General features: G+C 37.9%; 1 protein-coding gene and 1 pseudogene across 1 annotated transcript in view; one reads left to right on the forward strand and one right to left on the reverse strand.

Annotated features, from left to right (window-relative positions):
• SUPT3H (suppressor of Ty 3 homolog (S. cerevisiae)) overlaps nt 1-27,233 on the reverse strand; it is a 597,109-nt gene that overhangs the window by 505,597 nt on the left and 64,279 nt on the right. The gene's annotated exons all lie outside the window — the stretch shown is intronic.
• Nucleotides 6,477-6,959, forward strand: LOC102816453 (annotated as a pseudogene).

A 27,233-nucleotide genomic window follows, 5' to 3' on the forward strand; every position in this document is an offset into this window, starting at 1 on the left:
TTCCATCGTCTCTTGCAAAGGTTGGGAGCAAAGAGGAAGGAACAGTAGTTGGAAAATATGGCCTTGGTGATAGAAATGATGCTGGAGATCGCATGATAGAATTCTGCAAAATAAATGATTTGTTCATTTCAAATACCTTCTTTAGACAGCATAAGAGATGACTATACACATGGACCTCACCAGATGGAATACATAACTGTTTATAGATACCTAGGAAAGCTTCTATGGTGACACAGCTATTATCTCCAGTACAGAGCTCTCTACAAACTCATACCCAACTAACTACCTGATATTTCAACTTGGATTTCTAGTAAGTATGGCAAACATTACATAATCAAAATTCAACTTCTAATCAATCACCCAAAGGAACTCTGGTAGCGTAGTGGTTACGAATCGGGCTGTGAACCGCAAGGTCAGCAGTTCAAAATCACCAGCTGTTCCGCGGGAGAAAGATGAGGCTTTCTGTTTCCATAAAGATTTACAGCCTCGGAAACACACAACAACAACAACAACCAATCACCCAAGCCTGCTACACTGGTACTCCATTACAGCTGATCTAAATTGCTATCCTTTCCATTATTAAGGTCAAGAATTTCTGAATCATCTTGGACTCCTTTTGCCCTCTCAAAGCCTACATCCATGAACTCAGCAAATCCTCTTAACTTTACTTTGCAAATATATCAAAAATTTAAACACGTTTCACAAAAACAGCCCAAACCAAAAGATATCGTCACACACTAATGTCATCCTTTGAACAGAGTAGTTTAGGACTCTTCTAGAATATGGCTCAAAGAATACTTCACCAATGTTATTAAATCAATCAACATTTTATTAAGAAAAAAATGATAAAAAATATTCTACAATTGCATTCAATTTATAGTTTCTTTTTTTTTTTTTACCATTATGAATTGAAAGGTTTACAGAGTAGATCACTATTACCTTTAACAAATCACACACATAATTTCATCTCAATGATTGCAATCTCTCAATGTAATAACACTTATTCCACTTCCTCCCTGTTTTGTTAAAGCTTTTATTGTGAATTGAGTGATAGTATACATGGTAGAATATCTGTTTTACACTCAACCAATCATATATTGCTTCAATGCAATGACTACAATCCACTCCATGCACCATTGTTGTTCTTAAGTGCCGTCGAGTCAGTTCCGAACCATAGCGACCCTGTACAGGGTTTCTGAGGCTGTAAATCTTTATGGGAGCAGAAAGCCTCATCTTTCTCCCTTGGAGTGGCTGGTAGTTTCAAACTGCTGACCTTAAGGTTCACAGCCTGATTCGTAACCACTATGCTATCAGAGTTCCTTCGGTTAACAGTATTTACCTCCATTTCCTTTTTTTAAAAAAAAGAACTTTTGGTTTATGTTACCTTTATAGTGAAACAAATAGATACATAACTATTTAAAAGCAATCGCTACAAAGCAAAAACGCACACCACTATCCCTAGAGTACCGTAGTGGATAACAAGCTGGGCTAGTGCAAATCTACCAGCTGCTCCACAGGAGAAATGTGAGGCTTTCTGCTTCCATTAATATTTATAGCATTGGAACCCCTCTACAGGGTCGCTATGAGGTAGAAACAACTTGTTGGCACACAACCATCACCACCATCCCTAGAGAAAGTGACAGTGAGAAGAAACCTGCAGGATGAGAAGTAAAGTTGGTAAAGGAGTGGAAGAGGTCTAAACACTGGGGACACACCTGAAAAAGACAGCATAAATAATAAAATATGCAACTTGTCCATTCATTTTTCTAGATGATATCAGTTGGCCCATATTTCTGGGATTCATTGAAACTAACCCATCAAGAGGCTACACTCAACAGAAATTCTTTTCTTCCATTTGTATTTCCATGAGACAACAAACAAACAAATTTGTCTATGACAGACAGCCAGATGATCCCAAACACTAAAATGTATCTCAAGAACTAAAAAGAACAGAGAAGCAAACTCTTCTGGGAAGTTTCAGTACTGTGGTGATTGGTGTGCTGCTGTGATACTGGAAGCTATACCATCAGTCTTTCAAACACCAGTAGGGTCATTCATGATGGACGGGATTCAGTGCAGTTCCTAAAATACCACAGATTAGGACGGAAGGCCTGGCAAGCTACTTCTAAAAATCTTACTAAAAGCAAAGGAAAACTGATCCGACAGGTTGGAATACTCAAAGCACTGAAAATACAAGTTCAAAGTAGACTAAAACTGATGTCAGTGGAGTAACGCTTTCAAGACCTTCAATTGTTCCTTCAACATTAGAAGACACAACGCGCACCCCCATTACCATTCAAAAAGTGGAATAGATGAAGTATGTTGTTGTTAGTGTTGTCAATTCCAACTCATAGCAACCCTGTATAGGGTTTCGAGGAGCAGCTGGTACGTACGGATCAAGGAAAGTTGGAAGTCACCATAAGTAACATATAGAATGCATAAAGATGGATATCCTAAGCATTAGCAAGCTGAGGTTGACTGGTATTGGGAATTCTGAATTAGGCAATTCAAAATTTTGAATAGAACAATATGGTCTATTAGCCCAAAATCACAAATTGAAAGAATGGCATCATACTCATTGTCAGAAAGAGCATTTCAAGGTCTACCCTAAAGTTGTCAGTAACAGAATATCCATACACTTACAAAAAGATAAGTTAGTATGACTATTCAAACTGATGCACCAATCATTAAAGTCAAAGATGAAGAAACTGAAGATTTTTAACAAGTTCTGAGTCAGAAATTGATTGAACATGCAGTCAAGATGCATTAATAATTACTAGTGATTCTAATGTGAAAGCTGAAAACAAAGGTCAGAAATATAGCCTTGGTCAAAGAAATGACACCGATTTCACATAAAGAGAATTTGCAAAGCAAACAATGCATTAATTGCAAATACGTTTTTTAACAACATAAATGGAAATTATTCAAATGAACCTCTCCAGATGGAATGCATAGGAATCAATCTACTAAATCTGTGAGAAACAACAGTAAAGAAATTCAGTATCATGAGAAAAGGGCAGAAGGCTGACTGCACAACAAACCATCAACTGCTCATATGCGACTTCAAGTTGAAGGTGAAGAAAATTAAAACAAGTTAACAAGGGCAAAAATACCAACTGGAGTGTATCCCATCAGAATTTAGAGACCATGTAAAGAATAGATATGATGCATTGAACACTAATGATTGAAGACCGAATGAGTTGTAAGGTTAAGTTTATCATACATGAAGAAAGCAAATGGCTATTTAAAAGACAAAAGAGAAAGAAAAACCAACATGTATTTCAAAAGACTCTGAAATGTCCTCTTGACTACAAAGTAGCTAAAGCAAATAGAAGAAATGATGAAGTAAAAAACTTGAACAGAAAATTTCAAAGAAGGCAAGTCAAGTACTATAATGAAATGTGCAAAAGATCTAGGAAGCCAAATGGGAAGATGGGAAGAACATGCTCAGAATTTCTCAAGCTAAAAGAACTGAATAATAAAAATAAAAAAAACACCCCAACCTTAACTTGTAATACTGAAGGATTTGCAAAGGCATGTAAAATGCAGGAAGCAGCAAAAGAAAATGGGAGGAATACAGTCAGAGTACCAACAAGAAATGGTTGATGTTCACCCATGTCAAGAGACAGCATATGATTGGGAGCTGATGGTATCGAAGGAAGATGTCAAAGCTGCACTGACGGCACTGGTGAGAATCAATACCCCAGGAATTGACAGAATACCAACTGAAATAATTCAACAAATGGATGCAAAACTGAAAGCATTCAGTGGTCTATACCAAGAAATTTGAAAGACAGCTACTTGCACAATCAAGTGTAAGAGATCCATATTTGTGCCCATTACAAAACAAAGTGATCCAACTGAGTGCAGAAATTATCCAACAATACCATTAACATTGCATGCAAGCAAAACTTTGCTGAAGATAACTTAAGAATGGTAGCAGTAGTATACCTATCAACAGAGACTGCCAGAAATTCAAGCCAGATTCAAGAGAAACTGGAGCAAAGACTATCAGTGCTGATTTCAGGTGAAGCATGGCTGAACAGAGAACACCAGAATGTCTGTCTGTGCTTTACTGACTATGCAAAAACATCCAAGTATGTGGACCAAAACATCATACTGCGAAGAATGAGAATTCCAGAATACTTAGTTGTGCTGTGCACAATCTGTATAAAGAAGCAGTCGTTCAAACAAGAGGATACTGTCTGATTTAAAATCAACAAAGATGTGTGACAGTGTTGTGTACCTTTGCCCTATGTATTCAGTCGGTAATACTAAGCAAATAATCTGAGACACTATAGTATCTCAACACCACATCAGAACTGAGTCATTAATAAACTGACATGCAGATGACACAACCTTGCTTGCTAAAAACAAAGAGGACTTGAAACATTTACTGAAGAAGAAATCAAAGATGACAGCCTTCAATCCTCATAGCTGGACCAAAAAGCAACATTATGATAAATGGAAAAAAGACTGTAAAAAGATTACATATTACTTGGATCCACAATCAATGCCATGGAAGTAGCAGTCAAGAAATCAATAGGCATACTGCACTGATAGAAATGATGTGAAGCAGAAACTCTTATTCATTCCTGGTGGAAATGCATAAAGGTACAGCCAGCCACCTTGGAAGACAGTCTGGCAATTTCCTACAACACCAAATACAGATTTGCTATGTAATCTAGCATCCATGTTCTTAGGGATTTTCACAAATGAGATGAAACATATATTCACATAAAAAAAACCTCCAAATGACTATTTATAGCAACTATATTCATACTCAGGAGTCCTAGTATGGTGCCAGAGGATAGTACTAAACTGCTAACCACAAGGTCAGCAGCTCGATTTTACCAGTAACTCCTGAGAAACCCTATACAGAGTAGCTATGAGTTGGAACAGACTCAAAGGCACTTAACAACAAATATTCATAGTTGCCAAAAATTGGAAGCAACCACGATGTTCTTTATTAGGTAAGTAGACAAACTGTGGCACATCAATACGATGGAGTATAACACATCAATACGATGGAGTATAACTCAGGATTAAAAAGAAATGAGTTAAAATCCATGAAAAGTCATGAGGGATCCTTAAATGCATATTGCCAAGTGAAAGAAGCCAGTCCAAAAAGAGGTATGTATGCATGAGTCCAACTATTTGACATTCTGGAAAAAGAGTAACTAGAGACAGTGAAAAGATCAGTGGTTGCCAGGAGGTTGGAGTTGGTTGCCAGGAAGATAGGTAGAGCATAGGGCATGTTTGTTGTTGTTAAGCGTCATCCAGTCGGTTCCAACTAACAGCAACCCAGTATAGGGTTTCTGAGGAGCAGCAGGTGAGTTCAAACCACCAACCTTGAGGTTCAAACCGACCTTGCGGTCCAGTACTCCCAGGGCAAGTTTGTTGTCATCGTTAAGTGCCATTGACTAGGCTACAACTCCCAGTGATCCTGTAGGGTAATGAAAATATCTTGTATGATTCTGGTGGACAAATAGCATTAAGCATTTATCAAAACCCACTAAGCCATATAAAATGTGAACCCTAATGAACTCCTGGTGTGGCGCTGTAGGATCAGAACTGGAATGCGAACCACAAGGTTCATAGGTCAAATCCACCAGCTGCTCTTTGGAACCCTATGCAGGGCCATTATGAGTCAGAAGTGACTTGACAGCATTTAACCACACAACAACTATGTAAACTAGGGACTTTAGTTAATATACCAATATTGGTTTATTGATTGTAACAAGTGCACAAGAGGAATGTAAGATGTTCATAGGAGACATGAAGTGCAGGAAGGTGGGGGAGTGCTGTAAGTTCTGAAGTTTGTCGGTAAACCTAAAAGTACTCTAAAAATTTAAGTCTAATTTGGAAAAAAAAAAAAAAAAGATACTAAATGATATGAAATTATCATTAATTAATAATTAATTAATCAATCGTTTTTGTGTGATTATTCTTGTTAAGTGTCATCGAGTCAGTTCCGACTCACAGTAACCCTTGTAGTGGGTTTTGAAGAAATGGCTAAAGAGTTTCAACTGTCGATCTTGTGGTTAGCATTCTAGTGCTTATCATACAGAGCCACACCAGAACTCTTAGCATAAAGCAAATCACATGTGCAAACATAATAGGTATGCTATATTGATGAAGAACATGAACAAAACCTACTATGAATCCAGAAATGCTGAAGAATGTACTTGGATTTTATTAATGAAAAATATTTATACATTGTGGTTGTCGTTAAGTGCCGTCGAGTCAGTTCCAACCCATAGCGACCCTGTAGAGGATTTACAAGGAGCAACTGGTGAGCTTGAAGTACCAACCTTGTTACAGACACAATAAAATGCATCTAAAAAGACATTTTGAGTCTCCATTCAACATTCTCTGAGTAGTGCTTACGGATTCACAGAAGCCTTATAGCAATCAAGCTAGAGAAAACTTGAAGAAATTCTGCAGCTCTTCGCCATCTTCCCTGTTCCCCTACAGCTGCAGCCATGAAGGTTGAACTGGGCAGTTTCTGGAGGTACAAAATCTACTCCAACATGGGCGACGCTACGCCAGGGCCAATGGGAAGGCTTCCCAGTTTCTTACTGCAAAATGCGCGTCTGCATTCCTTTCCAAGAGGAACCCCCAGCAGATAAACCAGACTGTCCTCTACAGAAGAAAGCACAAAAAGGGGGCTATATGAAGAGATACAAAAGAAAATAACCTGCCATGTAGTCAGATTCCCAAGGGCCATCACCGGTGCATCTCTTGTTGATAGAATGGCCAAGAGAAATCAGAAGCCTGAAGTTAGAAAGGTTCAACAAGAACAATCCATGAGGTCACCCAAGGAAGCAAAAATGGCTAAGCGAGCATCTAAAAAGACAGCAATGTCTACGGGTAAGGCTCCCACAAAGGCAGCACATAAACAAAAGATTATGAAGCCTGTGAAAGTTCCTGCTTCCTGAGTTGGTGGCAAACACTAAGTTGGCAGATGATATTTTAAAATAAACATTCATGTAAAAAAACAGAAACCCTCCAAATCCAACCATTGCTAAACGATCAGAAAGAGCAAACTTTGTTATGTTTATCCTCTGTCCATCAACTCACCTTTCCTTTCCTCAAGTGAACTCTATACTTTAGTATGACACCATTAACCATTACTAAAGAATAGTATGAGATACAGTCCTTTAAATACATGCTATATTTAGGATAGCAAAGTATAGTTACTAGGGTTCCAGTTCTTACATGCGTGAGTCTATACCAAACAAAATGTGTTTAAACATGTCTCTAAGATCGGTGAATAGCTACAGACAAGTTCTCTCAATAATGCACTTATCTTAGTCTCATTAGGGTGCCTTCAATAAAAGAAAAATCAAAACAGTGACTTTTGAAAGGATCTGCTGGGCCAGTTAAATTCAAGGAAGAGAGGTCAGCTCAGAAGGTTATGGTGACATTTTTGGGGGATTCCAAAGAGTTAAGCTTGATAAGATTTTATCAAAGGACACAGGCCAAGCATAGAACTTACTAGGAAGAAACTTTAAGAAAATTGAAAATTGCATTGTTCCGGAAAAGGCCAGAAAAGCTGTAATGAGATTTTTTTTTCCCCATCACGACAAAGCACTTGCTCAGGCAGGAAGTTCTGTTCAACAAGAATTTCGTTGGGGAACCTTACCCATCCACCCTACATCTCTCATATTGCTTCAGACTTCTTTTTGTCCCAACACTCAAATTACTTTAAAAGGGAACATGATTTGAGTCCCTCAAAAATGCCAAAACTGCTATTTGGATACAGCCTAAATCAAAGCGTGCACAGTAACTTTGGAGATGGGCTAGAGATGAAAACACTGCCTTCAGATGTGTATGTTGCTAGGTAGAGGAGATGCTGAGACACAGTAGCTTCACATTCTGGTATTTTGGTTGAATAAAAGGTTTCTATGATTTTGCAGCAATATTTTTTGACTTATTCTCATACATACTAAATTGCAGTGTCCTCCTTTTAGGGTCCACAAAGCAATTTCTCTTTACTCTCAGGAAAGAGCGAGTAATACTTCTTTTAACCTTATATGCAACTAAAATTCAAAAACTTGGTTTTCCATAAAAATCTTAATATTCCATCTTCAACAATTTTCTATATTGGCATACCACTGCATTCCTATTAGCTTAATACATTCTTTAAATTATTCTCTTTTAATCTTACATACACTGCACAGGGTCTTTTTTTTTTTTAATGTTTTATTGTGAATTATGTGATAGTTTACAGGGAGACCATTAGTATTACATTCATTCTATCGTGTATCCTTTCATTGCCATGGTTACAATCCCCTCCATGCATCATCAACCAACCAAAGGGTATACAGTACAAGCCTGCTCCCAGGTCGTCAGCACATAGCCCCTCTCCCTCTCTGTGTCTAAAGTCCCCAGCTGCTCCATCTCAGGAATCACTGCTTCTTCTGGGTAGGGTCCCGCTCTCCGCTCTTCTCACACAGGGGATCTTTTAAATACTATTGTGACACCATACGTTATTTACTCTCTAACCATAGTCTTTGTAAACTCCCATTAAATGACTTCTTCCTAATGGGTCTGGGCAAGAGAATGTGGAAGATGTTTTGATGGATTATATGATTCAGTTGTTATTGATGACAGGGATCGTTGAGATTGGTCAATTTTTGCCATCATGCTTGGTATAAAATAAGCCATCTCAAAAGAAGATCGGGGCTCTCACTACCATCAAGAAGAGCCAGGAGGGAACTTTGTACTTTGGATTCTAAGATTCCCCACACATTGAACCTCCTTGACCCAGAAGGTTTGCTGACCCACACCATACAGGAGTGGCAGAGGAGCACAAGCAACAGAATCAAGAGGCAGAGCACCAGACAGAGGTGGGTTTTCCAGACCATGGAGCAAGCAAAACTAAGTGCCTTTTGCCAGGAGGTTCTTTCGTGGGGTGGGTGCCACCAGCCACTTAGTTGGGGAGCTAAGTTTGCTGGCCCACAGAGCTAGGGTTGAGTGCATTTGGGCTGAGACTTATTGAAGAATGTAGTACCCTCTAGACATTTATCAACAGTCTTAAAAGAACTTTGTAACACTGCCAGAACAGAGCAGAGGCCAAGCCTGCCTGTAGACACAGCAGGAGAGGCTGTCCTGGCTAGAACAACTGTGCCCTGTCCATTTCTAACCCTAAATTGTAACCTGGTAACTTCCCTAACTGTTGAGTATGGTGTCTTCAGTTCTATGTGGTTCTTGCAACAAATGATTGAACCTAGCTGTGAAGTAGAGAGTGTGGCGGGAGAGGTGGTTACTGCAATTTTTGCAACCATCCTAAAAGAAAATCCAGAATCATTTATTATAAGGAAAAAAGGAACTGTAAAATAAGAATGAAAATGCAATGCTATCAATTTCTATCAATATATTGCTGTATAGCCTGATGAAACTTTTCAAGTTGCCATTTTCAAAATCTGTACATTACTATAAACAACATGATCAGAATTCTAGTTAATAGTGAGAACTAGGTAGATGTGAGTTCAAATCTCTGGTCTACTTTAATAAGTGGCCAATTCAGATAACCTTCTCTGAGCTGCTTCTTCCTCATTTGCTAACTAAAGATGAAAACAGAACTTCCCTCTAGGTGATGATTAAGTGAGATAAAGCCTGAATGTCACATGTGCAATAACCCAAGCAGTATGCTATAAGGAGCTACCCTTTATCTCATTGTAGCCTCACAATCATCCCTTTTGACAATTTAGGATGGCTTCTCAGATGTTATGTGTCTTAACTCAAAATCATACAATTGTTACATAACAGAGAGTCCTGGTGTGGTGCTGGAGCATAAGTACTGGACTAAAAGTAAAAGGATGGTTTGTTCTGCAGGGCTGGTGGTTCAGACTTCTCACAAACCCTGTACAGGGCATATCATATTAATATAGTATCAGTATTATATGAATGTATTGCTCAGCAGTATTATTACTAAGTACTGCAACAACAGTAGGTAGCACTGTGCTACTTTTGTTACATGCATTATGTGATCTAATCCTTACAAAAGTCATACAAGAAACATACACTCTTAACCCCATTATGTATGGATGAAGATACTGGAATTCACGGAGATATCACCATTCCAAAGCTGCTCCAGATTCAACAGAACCTAAAGATGTATACTTAAACATTTTGCATCTAGCCTTTTATGTTGAAGTATTATACCTAGAAATAATGGGCCTTCGTGACAATCAAGTATAAGGTCTTTTACTTGTTAGGATAAATATAAAAGTCTCGCTTTCTCTCACTTTGATATTACCTCTTCCCCCCCAAATTACTAAGCGTTTAAGTAAAATTTGAAAACTTAAACATTTCCCTATGTAGTCCATAGTGTGGAGAAAACCCAGCACAAAGTTGACATCCAATATATATTTACTGAATGAACTATTCAACATAATGGCTTACCAGGTACCCTGTAGTAAATACTTTCCAAAACTCATTTCATTCAATGGTCACAATAGCCATAGGAAAATTATTATCTCCACTTTAAAGAGAAAGGCACAGCCATCAAAGAATCACTTGCTTCAGGTTACAGGGTTGAGATTCTATAAAGCCAAGGCTGGATGCAGTTGTGTCAAGCTCCAAAGGTGGTCCCTTTCTACCAGCTCTTGCTGTTCTCACCCTGAAGTTCATTTCTTTTCCATAAGACTATCCTAGATAGTTCTATGAAGAGGACGTGTGACAACTTGGCAGGTGACCAGGGCTTCAGTAATTGGAGATAAGGAGTCTCTTGCAGACAGAGGAATAACAGGAGCACAGAGATAGAGGAAAGGCAGCAAGGAACAAGCTTGAGAAATGATGTTACATATGTATACATAAAGCAATCATTTAACAAGAGAAGGTATGTAAGAGATTCAGAAAGATTCATGTATTAGAAAAAAGTCCCAGAGTGAATAAATGTGAAAGCAGTAAAGAAGTCAGATCATAATTCATAAGTCAAAGAGCAATGAGGTTAGGTATAAACTAGGATGGAAAAATAAAAGGGAAAGAAAAGACATAAAAAGGAAACAAAAATAACAGGAAATGCTTTAAATAGATAAGTCAGAGGACAACACTGCAGCTCTGAAGACTGGGAGAATGATGGTGTCATTAAGAGATTTGGTTTTACACATTTCAATCTTTATGTGTATTAGTTTTGTTATTAAAAAAAAATAGTTTAGATTTAATTTAACATAATTACTGGAGGGGGGGGGGGAATTGTAGTAGATAATCAAAAGAAGAACTTAAGATGTTTCAGTTAAAATTCCCAGAAACCTGTGCCTTGATTGGTGTCAAAGTGCCAAACAGATGCAACGATTGCTTATTAAAATGTCATCTAATTGTTAATGACAAACGACTTGAAAGTTGGAAATACAGTGGGTAACATAATAGCTACTGGGCGTGCTCAAAAAAACCCCATAAATTGAAGATTACCAGAGTAATCATTACTCTATAAAATGAATGGTAAAATTTGCCTATATTATTACACATAGCAAACTAAACCAGTACTAAAGAAACTTCTGTACCAAAGTATCTCCTAGCATGTACCAAATTAATGTGCATGTTCCAGTATTCCTTTTAGGTTTCCTGTTAACTGTATCTTCATTTCACAATGTATCTGTTTGCGTTTATATTAAAAGATACTTAAATTTTTAATAAAGTAAAACTGATGCTACAATTAATGCTTCTCATCAAAATGATGAGATGTATTCTGTGACTTTGACTACTCCTGGCAACAAGTAATAAAAATCACAGAAGTGCACATTTTTAAAAGCATTAAAATAAACAAAAATACTTTAGATAATTATATGAAGCAAGGATAATGACTATTTTAAATCAGAAATCAATAATATGCTATGGAAAATGTGGTTCAGGAAACAAAACACATCTTAAAATATTTGAAAATACAAAATATAAAGAAAGGATATAAACTCAGATAGAAAAAATATGTAATAAAAATACAAAAAGTCAATATGAAAAAATTATTGTATGCACAAGGAATAAAATACAGTTACTAAAAATGATACTACAGAAATGTTTTAACATATTGTTGTTGTTAAGTGCCGTGGAGTCGACTCCACGGCACTTAACAACAACAACATATTTGTATATATATGTGAGAAAGCATCAAAAAGTTTGTGGGAAAATGGAATTAAAAGATAATGGAATATTTCCAAAAACTTTTTGAAAGCCCTCTTATATATGATTTTGTTATTTTTTAACATATTAGAAAATAAAAATTAAGTTAGCTTTTCCCTAGCAACAGCCCCTTAAATTTGGCCGTCTAGCCTCCTAAACCGTGAGAGAATAAATTTCTAGTTTTACAGCCATCCACTTGCAATATTTCAGTTATAGCAGCACTAGATAACTAAGAAAGTTGGAAACAATCAAGTGCCCATCAGCACATGAATGGATAATTAAACTGTGATACATACAATGAATACATAAGGCGCTCTGGTAGCGTAGTGGTTACGAATCAGGCTGCGAACTGCAAGTTCAAAAGTTCGAAACTACCAGCTGGTTCCACGGGAAAAAGATGAAGCTTTCTGCTCCCATATAGATTTATAGCCTCGGAAACCCTGTATAGGGTGGGTCGCTAGGAGTCGGACCCGACTTCACGGCACATAACCACCACCACCACATAATGACATAATGTAAGTGTTCAGTCATAAAAAAGAATGAAGTTCTGATATGTGTTATTCCTAGATGAACCTTGAAAACTTTACTCTTAGTTTAAAAGGAAACTAGACAAATCCATTCATGTGAAATAGCCACAGAAATACTCGTGGTGCCAGGAGCTGGAAGGAAGAAGAAGGGAATGATGGCTTAATGGATATAAGGTTTCCTTTTGGGGTGATTCAAACGTTCTGGAACTACACAGTGGTAATAATGGTACATATTAGGATATTTATTATTTATTATAATTAATATATTTCAAGTGTACACTGAATTGTACACTTTTAAATGATTTTCTTATTAAGTGCCATCTAGTAAGTTCCAACTCAGAGCAAGCCTGTCTAGGGCTTCCAAGAAGCAGCTGGTAAGTTTGAATCACCAACCTTGATGTTAGCAGTCCAGTGCTTATCCTACAGTGCCACACCATGACTCTTCAGCTTATGCTATAGTGTTACTGTTAAGTGCCATCAAGTCAGTTCTGACTCATAGCGACCCTGTATAGTTTCTGAGGAGCAGCTGGTGGGCTAGAACTGCCAATCTTGCAGTCCACACAGGGCCCACACCAGAAGTCCTATTGTACACTACATTTCAACACAATGTTTTTAAAAACAGAAGTGTCTTAGGTCAGGTTTTTGAGAAGCAAAGCCTGAGATGAGAATTCCTTTGCAGTTGACTAAAGTGATGTTGGTTGTATGCTGTGAAGTCCATTCTAACTCATAATGACCATGTATGTATGGGGTTTGGTGGTAGTAATGGTAACATGCTGTGAAGTAAGTTCCAACTCATAGTGACTCTGTATAGGGTTTCTGAGCCTTGAAGTCTTTATGGTCGCAGAACAGTTAGTAGTTTTGAACTGGTGACCTCGAGGTTAGCAACCCAACTCGTAACCACCACGCTACCAAAGCTCCTTATGTATGAAGTTTACAAGGCTATAAATCTTTATGGGAGCAGAAAGCCTCATCTTTCTCTTGAGGAGCAGCTGGTAGATTCAAACTGCTGACCTTGTAGTTAGCATCCCACTTGTCACCCACTATACTACTAGAGCTCCTTATTTGACTGAGGAGGTGCTCTGAAACAAAAAGTTCAAGAGGATACACCTACAAAACTGTGGCTTCTGCTGATGACTTTCTAGTCTCAGTCTAATCCAGTGAGCTCAAGGATTCAAACGGCACCAGCAAGCTACCTCGAAATATGGTCAGGCACTTCTCTCCACATCATTCACTTACCGGCTGCAAGCCAGCCGACTACTACCAAAGGAAACTGGAAGCACACTGGGCAGCTCTGGGCAAGACGGCCAGGTGGAGGAGTTTACAACCAACAGCTGTTAATCAAATCTACAGGTGAGGGAAAAGTGTAAAAATGTGGGGCACCAACAGCATTTAGTGTAAAGAGGAAACTAAGGCTTATGAACATTGAGTGACTTCTCTAGGATCTCATAGAGCAAGTGCAAATGGAATATGAAACTCTTTCTTGTGACCTTATAGCTCATGTTCTTTGCCATCCTAACTTTGCATAGATTTCAACCTATTAAACCATAATGGCGGCTTTTTCTTTCCCTGTTGTTATCCCTTTATTAGGCTTGGTTTCTCCTTCTCTTTTGGTTTTGAGTATCTATCTGGTTGTTTGCTTGAAGGCTTTTGTTTTTGTTATGGGGCAGAGGTTAAGTCCAGGACCTTCTTTCAGCTAGTCTTGAAATAACCTTTGCCATCAATTACTCTCTAGTTAAGGCCTAGTTTGTGTCACATCACTGAGGAGAACTGGTTGCTCTATCTCATTTGTCTCTCTCAGAGCTTTGCTCAAAACTGTTAAATTGAAATTTTTTGTTTATAATTCCGTTTTCTCTTTAAATTGTCGTGTATGGGAAAATAAAGATCAACTGGGCTTACTGATCTTTATATTATTGATATTTTAGTACCACGAGTTGGGCTGCCAACCTCAAGGTCAGCCGTTTGAAACTACTAGCGGTTCCGCAGAAGAGGTGTTCTGCTCCCATAAAGATTTACAGCCTCGGAAACCCTGTGCAGGGTCACTATGAGTCAGAACCGACTCCTCGGTACTTAACAACAACAACATTTCTAAGAGTTTGGGTGTAGCACTGTGGGCTAATGCGCTGGACTGCAAAGTCAGGTTGAACTGCAAGGGTCGCTATGAGTCAGAACTGGCTCGACAGCACTTAACAACAATAACGTTTATATTTTTTAGCATGATCTTTACCACCTTCATTGTTCCATTTGAGAGTGCTTTCCGATGATTATGAAAACTACATAATGCCACCTGAACCCAGGTGACATTTTCATACTTGATCTTAGCCAAAAGATTGAGAGAAATGATGTGACCTTATTTTTAAAAAGTTTCCCAAACATTGTAGTTGCTGCTATTAGGTGCCCCTGAGTGGGTTCCATCTCACAGCACCCTATGTGCAACAGAACGACACACTGCCCAGTGCTGTGCCATCTTTACCATCATTATGCTTAAGCCCACTGTTGCTGCCACTGTGTCAATTCATCCCTCTGGGTATGTTTCTCTTTTATGATGACCCTCCACTTTTCCACACATGATGTGCTTCTCCAGGGACTAGTTCCTTCTGACAGTAAGCCCAAATATAAGAGACAGTCTCACCATTCTTGCTTCTAAGGAGCATTCTGGCTGTACTTCTCCCAAGACAGATTTGTTTGTTCTTCTGGCAGCCCGTGGGACTTTCAATATTCTTCACAACATTGCCTCACTGTCACAAGAATGTGAGATGAATGAAAATCGCCACCTTAGTCCTCAAAGTGACCTCTTTGCACGTGAACAGTTTAAATAGGTATTTTATGGAGAGAGAAAAAATTAGCATGCTTACTGGTCAGACTAGAGGAGCCTGAGATTATGGCCCTTGATCACCCTTCAAATTTGGAAAGGAACTCACTTTCTGGCCCAATTTTCAGTTAAGATGGAGGCACAACACTAATAAGGTATGCTCACCATGGAACACGTCAATCATTCAAAACCAAAGAGCAACATTTACCTAATGACAAAGATGAGACGGGATGGGAAGGTGGGGGGAATGGAAATAGAAACCCTAAGTAGGAAGCGGGATAACTGCTGTTGCATGGAAAAAATTGCATTGAGATGAAACAAAGTATATGATCTGTTGAATGTAAAACTGATGATCTCTCAATTCACAATAAAGTTTTGTGGGGTTTTTTTTTTTTAATCATTGCAATAAACCATAATTACACCTTAAAAAAAAAAAAAAAAGATCTTTTGCAGCAAATTTGATTAATGCAGTACATCAAACACCATATTGCATTAGGCAAGTCTGCTGCACAAACCCTCTTTAAAGCGCTCAAGAGCGAAAAAGTCAGCCTGATGACTAAGGTGCACCTGACCCAAGCCATGGTGTTTTCAATCTATTCACAAGCAAGTGAGATGGATAATGAATAAGGAAGATCACACAGAAGAACTGATATATTTGAGTCATGGTGATGACAAATACTGGAAGCATAATGGACTGCCAGAAGAACAAACAAATCTGTATTGGAAGCAGTACAGTCAGAATGCTCCTTAGAAGCCAGGATGGGAAGAATTTGTCTCTAGTTCTTTGCACATATTGTCAGGAGGGACCAGTCCCTAGAAAAGGATACCATACTTGGTAAAACGGAAAAAGAAAAAGGGCAAGAATCCCAACGAGATGAACTGACACACAGTGGCAGCAACAATGAGCTCAAACACCACAATTGTGAAGATGGAGCAGGATGAGGCAGTGTTTCGTTCTGTTGTACATGGAGTTGCTGAGTCAGAATCGACTCTATGGCACCTCACAACAACTAGTTATCTATTGTAGTCCATGACTTTATCAGTGCTAATACAAATAGAAAAATATTATTTGTCACATTTTCAACAAGTAACAAAAGTCTTCCCAAATTCCTTCATTTAAATTCACTTAGATTATGGCACTGCAGGATAGGCATCAGACTGCAAACTGCTAGGTTGGTGGTTCAAACCTACCAGTCACTTCTTGAAAATCCTACAGAGTGTCTCTACGAGTCAGATTTCAATATTTAACAACAAAAATATTCTAATAATGTCTGACAAAATGTTGTCAATTTATTATAAACAGAATTGCTGGCTTCCATTAATAGTTTTCAGAGTTTCAATTTCTTTCCCCATCATTTAGTTCTTTCAGGCCAACAATGCTTTTCAATACAAAAGCCTATGGTCCCCTCTAACACATCACCCACATGACTATCAGAGAAATCATTCTCAATTGTGTCACATCCTGTCACTTGTTGCTGTGGAGTCAGCTCAGAGTCATGGCTACATCTGTATAAAAGAATAAAGCACTACCTGGTCCACTGCACATGAAACATTCTCCAGAATATACCATATGTTAGGTCACAAAGTCTCAATGAATTAAAAAAACATCAAAATAATACAAAGCATCTTCTCAGATCATAATGTTATAAAATTAGAAATCAACAATGAGAAGATCAAGGATACCTTTTTAGAAAAACAGAAACCTACCTAAACTTATAAGGAGTGAAGGAAAAAACTTGAACAGACCTATAACAAAAGAAAAAAATCGATCAGGTCATCAAAAAACTCCCAACCAAAAAAAGTCCAGGCCCAGATGGCTTCACTGGGCCAAACATTCAGAGACGAGCTGACACCAATTCTATACAAACTATTCTAGAATATAGAAAAGGATGAAAAGTTTCCTAATACATTTTATGAAGCAGGCATAAGCCTCATACCAAAACCAGGGAAGGACATCACTAAAAAAGAAAATTATAGATCAATATCCCTCATGAACATATATGTAAAAATTCTCAACAAAATCCTAGTCAATTGATCTCAACAACATAACAAAAAAATAATGCATCATGACCAAGCAGGAGTCATACCAAAGATGCAAGTATCATTCAATAATAGAAAAACAATCAACATAAAATCACCATGCAAATTTTTTAATAAGAACCACATGATCATACGGATTATTGCAGAAAAAGGATCTGACAAAATCTAACACCAATTCCTATAAAAACACTCAACAAAGTAGGAATTAAAAGGAAATTCTTCAACATAATTAAGAGCATATATACAAAACCACTATACAAGTTGTATTGCTAACCTCAAGGTCAGCAGTTTGAAACTACCAGCCATTCTGCAAAAGAAAGATGACATTTTCTTCTCCCATAAAGATTTACAGCCTCAGAAACCTTATGTACAGTTGATATGAGTCAGAATCAACTCCATGGCACACCACCACCACCATCACCACACAAACCCAACAGAAAATATCACTCTCAATGAGGAGAAACAGAAAGCATTTCTTTTGTACAGAAACCAGACTAGGATGCCCATTATTACAAGTCCTGTTCAATATTTTGTTGGAATTCTTACCCAGTTATACAGCAAAAAAGGAAAATAAAAAAGCATCCAAATTGGCAAAGAAGAAGTAAGTATCTCTATTTGCAGGTGATATGATGCTATACATAGAAAATCCCAAAGACTCAGCAGAAAAAAATTACTGGAACTCATTCGAATATTTTGCAAATTTGCAACACAGAAGATCAACAAACAAAAATCAATTGGATTCCGCTATATATGGCATACACAGACTACCAAACATTGTAATAAAGACAGCTCTGAAAAGGAAATTAAGAAAACAATACCATTTATAATAGCCACCAAAAGGATTAAATATTTAGAAATAAATCTAACCAGAGAAACAAGAGACCTATGCAATGAAAACAACAAAACACGACTATAGGAAGCCAAAAGAGATTCCTAAAAATGTAAGAATATACCATGCTCATAAGACAGGAAACACTGTGAAAATATCAATGCTACCTAAAGAATCTATGTATATAATGCAATCCCAATCCAGATTGCAACAAAATTCTTTAATGAGATGGAAAAAATTATTATGAACTTTATATGGAAGGGAAAGAGGCCTTAGATAAGCAAAGCACTGCTTAAGAAGAAGAACAAAGTTCTCTCACTCCCTCATTTCAAAATTTACTACACGGCCACAGTGGTGAAAACAGCCTGGTATTGTTTACAGTGAAAGATACAAAAATCAATGGCATGAAATTGAGAACCTATAAGTAAATTCAAGAAAAACCTGATCTTTGACAAAGGATGAAAATACATTACATGGGGAAGAGTCAGTCTCATCAACAAATGGTGATGGCAAAACTGGAAATGCATTTAAAAAGGGCTGAAACTAGATTCATATCTCATACCACATACAGAAACTATATACAAAACACATATACAAAAACTAAATGTAAATCCCAGAACTATAAAGATTGTCAATGAAAAAATAGGGACAAACTTGAGGGCTCTAATACATGGCATACACAGACTACCAAACATTGCAAAAAAACACACCAGCAATAGAAGATAAAATATATGACTAGGTCATATTTAAAATTAGAAATTTATATGCATCAAAAGACTTCACCAAAGAGTAGAGAGGGAGCCCCCAGACTGGGAGAAGAAATTTTTGCAATGACACTTCAGACAAGGGACTAATTTCTAAACTCTACAGGGAACTACAACTTGTACAAGAAAAAGACAACCCAATAAAAAAATGGACACATGGCATGAAAAGACACTTTAACAAGGAAGACATTTAGGCAGCCAACAAACATATGAAGCAATGTTCAGGATCATTAGCCATGAGAGAGATGCAAATCAAAACAATCATGTGATATCAACTCACACCAGTAATGACAGCGAAGATCAAAAAAGCAGTACACAACAAATGATGGTGAGGATGTGGACATATTGGGACTCTCCAACACTGCTGGTGGGGTTGTGCAATGGTTTAACTACTCTGGAAAATGGTAGAGCACGTCCTCTGAGTTGGAAATGGAAATACAATCTAGCAATTCCTCTACTTGGTAAGTATCCACAAGAAACAAGAGCCAGAATATGAGTAGACATATGCACACCAATGTTCACTGCAGCACTGTTCACAATAACAAAAGGATGGAGACAGCCTAAGAATCCATCATTGAAAAAATGGATAAACAAACTTTGGCACACACACAGTATGCGACCTTGAAGAATAACGAAGAAGTTGCAAAACATCTCATAACATGGATGAACTTTGAGGACATTATACTGAATGAAATTAGTCAATCACAAAAAGACAAATGTTGCAGATCATTATTGTAAAAGCTTAAGAAAAGATTTCCATACTAAAATAAAAATTCTTTGATAGTTACCAGTGGTGGAGGGAGGGGACAATAAGTCAGAGAGTAGGGGTAGACACATGATAGCTCAGGTGATGGGGAGAGCAAGGGGCGGGCAATACACAAGAAAGGGTGGGGTACATGAAAAAGGAAGATTAAGGAGGCATCCATGGGCTAAATGGGACAGATGGGTACTTAGTGATGTACACTCAACCTTGGAACAATAGGGCTCTGTGATACCGAGATCAAGACAGACTGAATGGGCAAAGGAGGAGAAATAATGTTAAAGTGCTTGATTGTTCTGTGGATATTGGTTTCTCCTGCCTACTACTGTAAAATAAGAAGCTCTGGTAGCGTAGTGGTTACGAATCGGACTGCGAACCTTAAGGTCAGCGGTTTGAAACTACCAGCTGCTCCGCGGGACAAAGATGAGGCTTTCTACTCCCGTAAAGATTTACGCCCTCAGAAACCCTGTACAGGGTCGCTATGGGTCGGAACCGACTCGATGGCACACAACAACAACAACTACTGTAAAATAGACATTTAAGTGGGATAGAAAGGAATACTGGGAAATATGATTACAGAAAGCTTGTAAGTCCATCTTTAGCCTATAACTGACTGGATTAGTTAAAAGGAGTGTAAGACTTTGCCTAAGGGAAATAGGCTTCTTGTTAAGCATCTGTGAAGTATGGGGCCTTAGGTGGAATCCTGAAACCCACTCAGAACCTTCTGAAGTGGGACATTCCCATTTGAAAAGACATGCAGACCAAGCCACGGTGGCTAGAGGAAAAGAAGATAGTTCTTGAAAGAAAGATCTATTCCAAGATCAAGCAAACTGTTTGCCTTGGAGCTATCAAAATAAGAAAAATCAGTTCAACAGGGTAAACCCCCTTCTAAGATTCCAACTCAAAGGGAACACACGAGCAAACTTGAAAGCTTGCTGGTGACTACCCTGGTCTACTTCTGAGTGGAACTAAAGGAAATGCAGCAATGAAGACACCTGTTGACCTTGAGAGAAAGAAGAGGAAGGGCTGGCTGGTCTGACATTTAGGGAGACTGAGGACCTTCTGGTCCCATGGACACTGACCTAACACTGGGGACTAGAACTGAGAGTGAAGTGGCCAGCTGGTGTGAAGTGTGAAGTGGGAGAAGGCAGGTGAGAACAACCAAACTTTCAGACAGTACCCATTTGACTTAGCTTGGATGGCTTACTGACCAGAATTTGATTAGATGAAGATAAGCAAGTTTGATACAGGCAGCAAAGGTAAGTTGCTACAATTGATGACTTGGACCTTTGCTTATGGATATGTTGTTGTTGTTGTTAAGTGCCATCGATCAATTTCAACCCATAGCGACCCTGGTGAGCCTGAACCACCGACCTTGCAGTTCAAATGACTTTGAAGTCTGATGCATTAGCCCACAGCACCACACCAGGGCTTATACATATAGTTGTTCCAAATTCCAACCAAAAGGGAATGATTCTCCATATCAAGGATCAAGTTTGCATCTTCAGTACACTGGGCTGACAGGGATGGGAACCTCAGACATTGGCTATCAAAAATGGAGGAGGCAGAGGTGATGGCACAGAAAGAGAGCAGCTGAAGACTGTAGCCCACGAGTCGAGCAGCAGATTCCTGTAGGCAGGAGGCTGGCTTGCAAAATGTGCCCTTTGGACATTTGTAAGAATATACTTTTTCTGTGTGGTATGTATACATCAAAGGAAAAAGAAACGGGGGGGAGGGGAGGAAATCAAGGTAAATACTGTTAACTGATGTGGCATAGAGGGGACTGTAATCACTGCAATGAAACAAAATGTTTTGCTGAACATAAACTGATGATCTGCTATGTAAACTTTCACTCAATTCACAATAAAAGCTTTAAAACTAAATAAATAAAGTGCTAATGAGCAAAGATGTCACTTTGAGAAGTTAGAGTAGCAGACCCCAGCCACAGTACTTTTAACTGTGTCATATATACATGCAAAAACTGGACAATGAAAAAGAAGATCAAAGTAGAACTGATACATTTGAATAAAGGTATATTCTTCAAGAATACTGACAGCACCAGGGACTGCCAGAAGAACAAACAAATCTGTCTTGGAAAAAGGACAGCCAGAATTCTCCTTAGAAGTAAGGATGGTTAGACTTTGCCTCACCTATTTGGATATGTTATCAGAAGAAACCAGTCCCTGTAAAAGACACCCTACTTGGTAGAGGGTTGTTGTTGTTAAGTACCGTGGAGTCGGTTCCGACTCATAGTGAACCTGCACAGAGTTTCCGAGGCTGTAAATCTTTACCAAAGCAGAAAGCCTCATCTTTCTCCCGCAGAACAAGTGGTAGTTTCGAACTGCCGACATTGAGGTTAGCAGCCCAATTCGTAACCACTATGCTACCAGGTAGGCAAAAAAAAAAAGGAAAACCCTCAAGGAGAAGAGCTGATGCAGTAGCTGCAACAATTGACTCAAACAAAGCAGCAACTGGGAGGATGGCATACTCAGGCATTGCTCTGTTATGTTGTGCATAGGGTCACTATGAGTCAAGTCCCACTCAATGGGGCCTGACAATAAAAACATTAAGTTCCTGAATTCAAAACTGTTAATATGTCAAACCACTAGTCACAAAGTTGGAGGTTCAAGTCCACTCAGGGCACTTCAGAAGGAAGGCCTAGTAATATAAGGTCTGTCAAAAACTATTGCTACTAGGGTTCCACCACAGACCCTCATAGGTTAATTCCAAACAAAACATGTTTAAACATGTACATGAGATCAGTGGGTAGCTACAGGCAAGTTCTCTCAAGAATATACTTGTATTTGTCTCATGGTTGTTGTCATTGTGCCATCAAGTTTATACCTACTTACAGTGACCCTATGCACGAAAGAAAACACTGCCCAGTACAGTGCCAACCTCACAATCGTTGCTACCACTGCCAATCCACCTTGTTGGGAATGTTCCTCTTTTTCTCCGACCCTCCATTTTACCAAACATGATCTCCTTCTCCAGGGACTGGTCTCTCCTGACAGTATGTCCAAAGTATGAGAGACTTAAGTCTAGCTATCCTGGCTTCCAAGGAGCACACTGGCTGCACTTCTTCTAACATATATTGGTTCTTTTGGCAGTCCATGGTACTTTCGATATTCTCCACCAACACCATAACTCAAATGCATCAATCCTTCTATGGTCTTCCATATTCACTGCCCAACTTTCACATTTATATGAGGTTACTGAAAATACCTCTGGTAGCGTAGTGGTTACGAATCGGGCTGCGAACCTTAAGGTCAGCAGTTCGAAACTACCAGCTGCTCCACGGGAGAAAGATGAGGCTTTCTACTCCCGTAAAGATTTACAGCCTCGGAAACCCTGTACAGGGTCGCTATGGGTTGGAACTGACTCGACGGCACTTAACAACAACAACTGAAAATACCATGGCATGGGTCAGGCACACCTTAGTCCTCAAGCTGGCATGTTTACTCCTAAACACTTTAAAGAGATCTTATGTAGCAGATTTGCCTAATGAGGTAAGTTGTTTGATTTCTTGACTGCTGTTTCCATGAGTGTTGATGGTTGATCTGAGCAAATTGAAATCTTTGACAAGTTCAATCTTTTCTCCATTTATCATGGTCCAGTGGTGAAGATTTTTGTTTACATTGAGGTGCAATCAATACTGAAGGCTGTTGTCTTTGATCTTCATCATTGTGTTTTAAATCCTCTTCACTTTCAGCAAACAAAGTTGTATCATCTGCATACTGCAGGTTATTAATGAGTCTTCCTCCAATTCTGATGCCATGTGTTTCTTCACAAAATCCAGCATCTCGAATTATCTGCTCAGCATACAGACTGAGTAAGTATGGTGAAAGAATACAACCCTGGAACATACCTTTCCTAAGTTTAAAACATCCCGTGTTCCCTTGCTCTGTTCAAACAACTTCTTCTTGTTCTACGGTCAGGCTCCTTATGAGGAAGGACAATTAAGTGTTCCAGAATACTCACTCTCCGCAATGCTGTCCATAGCTTGTTATGATCCACACAATCGAAAGCCTTTGCACAGTCAACAGAGCATAAGCAAACACCTTTGTGTTATTCTCTGCTTTTAATCAAGATCTATCTGATGTCAGCAATGATATCCCTCATTCCATGTCTTCTTCTGAATCCAGCTTGGACCTTTGGAAGTTGTGTGTCAATGTATGGTTGGTTGTAGCCATTTTTTAATTGTCTTTAGCAAATTTTGCTTGCATGGGATATTAATGATATTGTCTGATGACTTCCACATTCTGGGGGCTCACCTCTTTGGAATAGGAACAAATACGGATCTCTTTCAGTCAGTTGGCCAGGCAGGGTACTTTTAAACAAAAAAGGTCCAAGCAAAGCAGTAACTTCTGAGGGGAACTACTAGTCCAGCTATAGCCAAGGTGGAAAAAGCAGCTCAGAAGGTTAAAAAGACTGGGTTTTGAGATTTTCTTGAAGGACACAAGACAATCATAGAGGCTTATTATGAAGACATTTCAAGAAATCTTAAAAACTGAATCGATGAGAAAAAAGGCAGGAAAGTTGCAATGAGGAATTTTTTTTCATCATGACAACATACCTGCTCATTCTTTGAGGGTAAAGGGCTATCCTAAGATAATTTCTTTGGGAAACCTTACCGCATCTGACCTACATCCCTGATCTTGCCCCTCAGACTTCTTTTTGTTCCCAAAACCCAGAGACCATTGGAAAAAAATAGTATTTCAGTTCCTCAGGAAAATAAAACTTCTGGTTTGATATGGTATAAATTGAACAGTACAAAATTCTTCTGGGAAGAATTAGAGAGATGAAAACATCACCTTCAGAAGTGTGTGATAGAGCTAGATAAAAATATATCAAGAGACATACTGATATTTTTGTTTAATAAAATTTTCTATGGTTTTGTAGTAGTACTTTTTGACTTACCCTCATACTTCAGAAAAATCTGTCACTGAAAACCCTATAGAACATAGTTCTACTCTCACACTCATGAAGTCTCTGTGAATCAGAATAAACAGTATTCTGGTTACTACTGGTTAAGTCAATAAATTCCCTAGTATCATCAATATCTAGTCGATATGCACATTTCCTCAAATATCCCAAAAGTGACTTTTGTAGCTTTTTTTTCAATCTAACATCCATCAACGTTTACACAAATGGCCAATTTCTTGAGAGGCAAAGAAACCAATCTTTTTTAAAACAATCTGTGCATACTATGTTCTCTCTTCTTTGTATAAATTTGTTCTCTGTAAAAGCTATAGAAACACAATTTCCCTTGTGCTCTCCTGCCAAAACCATTTACCAATAGAAAGATATTACAGTAATAATGGGGAGGGCCAATGAGTTGAAAATCATACAAAGGTTCTGTTTTCATTCTAAAAGTATCTACAATGAAATCATATTCTTAACTGGTTACAATTTATTATAAATAGTTAACTAAGTAATATTCACTAATAACTAAGTGAAAAGTCTTATTACTAATTACCTGCCAGAACCCAAAAGCATTAATATTGTTATCACTAATGCCTTAGTAAGAATCATAAACAATCACCTAAATATATCATTTTTACGAACATCATTAACATTTTATAAAATTCTAAAGAGTGTTCTTTACCAGTCGCTAAAAAAGAGTTTCAGAAAACTGAAAATACTCTTTAGAATGTATACCCAGGTTTATAGTTTACTAAATTGAATAAAGTTTTAATTATCTCATTAAAAAAACTGGATAACTTGTATCTCATGCTATATAGTTAAGAAATAACTTCTTAGGCAATTTACTTCAATGCTTACAAGCTTTTACCAAATCTTAAAATTTACATTTTGAACACTTTACTATACAAAATTATAAAAAATACACATTTGAATGATGAAACAATTTTTTTCTTAATATTAATATAATTAAAGTATATGAACATTTTCTTGAACTTTAATCTTAAACTTGAAACTGCAGCAATTTTTCACTGCAAAACTATCTGGAGAATTGGGACTTCCGATGGGAATACTGTCAAATTTATAAAAACAAAACGGTCAGTCTTCTAGCGCTTCATTTTCTATATTGTTCATCGTGGCTGAACCCAGAGTACTTCTCAGTGTACAGTACATACACAGGCTTAGCAAACAGAGAACTAAACCTGCAATTGCCTTTACTGAAACCAATGAAAAATCTATACACAGCAATGAAACTGGCATGCAAATAAAAGAACTGTCAAGACATGTATTTCCTAAAAATAAGCCTACAATAACCATTTTAAAGGCTGTGTGTGGTCTCACCCATATAGTCTGGCAAGATGCACTTTCTCCAACCACAGCTAGATTCATCCAAAAGCAGTGGCACTGGAGAGGCTCTGTCTCACCTGTCACAGTTGAAGCACGCTGCTCCACAGACCACCATGAGTTCATGGAGAAAAGCCACAGAGCTACAGCTGGTATTGATAAGCAGTCTCTAACTACAGGAGAAAATATTTCAAACAATTAAGCAAATCATCCTTAATAGAGATACAGACAGACAATGATATTCATGATGGCCAAATACCATGACAGTTCTGAAATGAAAAGTGGATAATTTATAGACTGGAATCTCTCAGAAGGGATCTTTCACAAGGAACACTAACTTACTGTCTTTTCTATTCTTTCTTTGATAACATTTCTATTAATTTATCAATTCAAAAACTCTATTGTTTGTTCCCTTATTTAAACCTCAAAAATGAAATCCATTAAATTACTAAGGTACTAAATTCATCAAAATTACTGAAAGCTGACAATTACGAGCAGAGTACATTAAGATGTATATATAGAAACCCTAAATATTTTGAAACTTGATTATTTTAGAAGATGTATTAGCATCTTTTTCAATCATATTACAAAAGTAGTTCACATTTAGACTAACCTTCCTACAGTGAAGCACATGGACTGATTTGCTAAGTTATAGGGAAGTTAGCATAAATAAAAAGAAAGAGTAAGAAAATCAATTACTCTGAAAAGAAATATGCCTCAGAAGACAATCCAAACCTCCTCTCCCAAACCTGGAAATAAACGACAATTTTAAACAAAATGTAAAGAAATGCACCTGGCTATGGATACACATTGATGACCTCAAAATTTCTTTTTCCGACTAGATGACAATCTCCTCTAACCCATTTAATATTGAGACAGTGCAACTCAAAAAAAGAGTGATGTCCTGTTGTGCCTTTTCCAGGAGTTACTACCTAAGAAACAATCTCAATATAAGACAATTTCCACTACAACCAAGTTTCACAGCACAAACTCTCAGAGTTTCAACAGAGCGCCAATATAAGATGATGTCCCAATTTCACTTACTGTATTTTCTAAGTACAAAAGTTCTAAAAAGATTAGTTTCACTTTTCCCTAGACATATTTAGTACGC

The sequence above is a fragment of the Chrysochloris asiatica genome, unplaced genomic scaffold (assembly GCF_000296735.1).
Source record: "Chrysochloris asiatica unplaced genomic scaffold, ChrAsi1.0 scaffold00038, whole genome shotgun sequence".
Classification (NCBI taxonomy): domain Eukaryota; kingdom Metazoa; phylum Chordata; class Mammalia; order Afrosoricida; family Chrysochloridae; genus Chrysochloris; species Chrysochloris asiatica.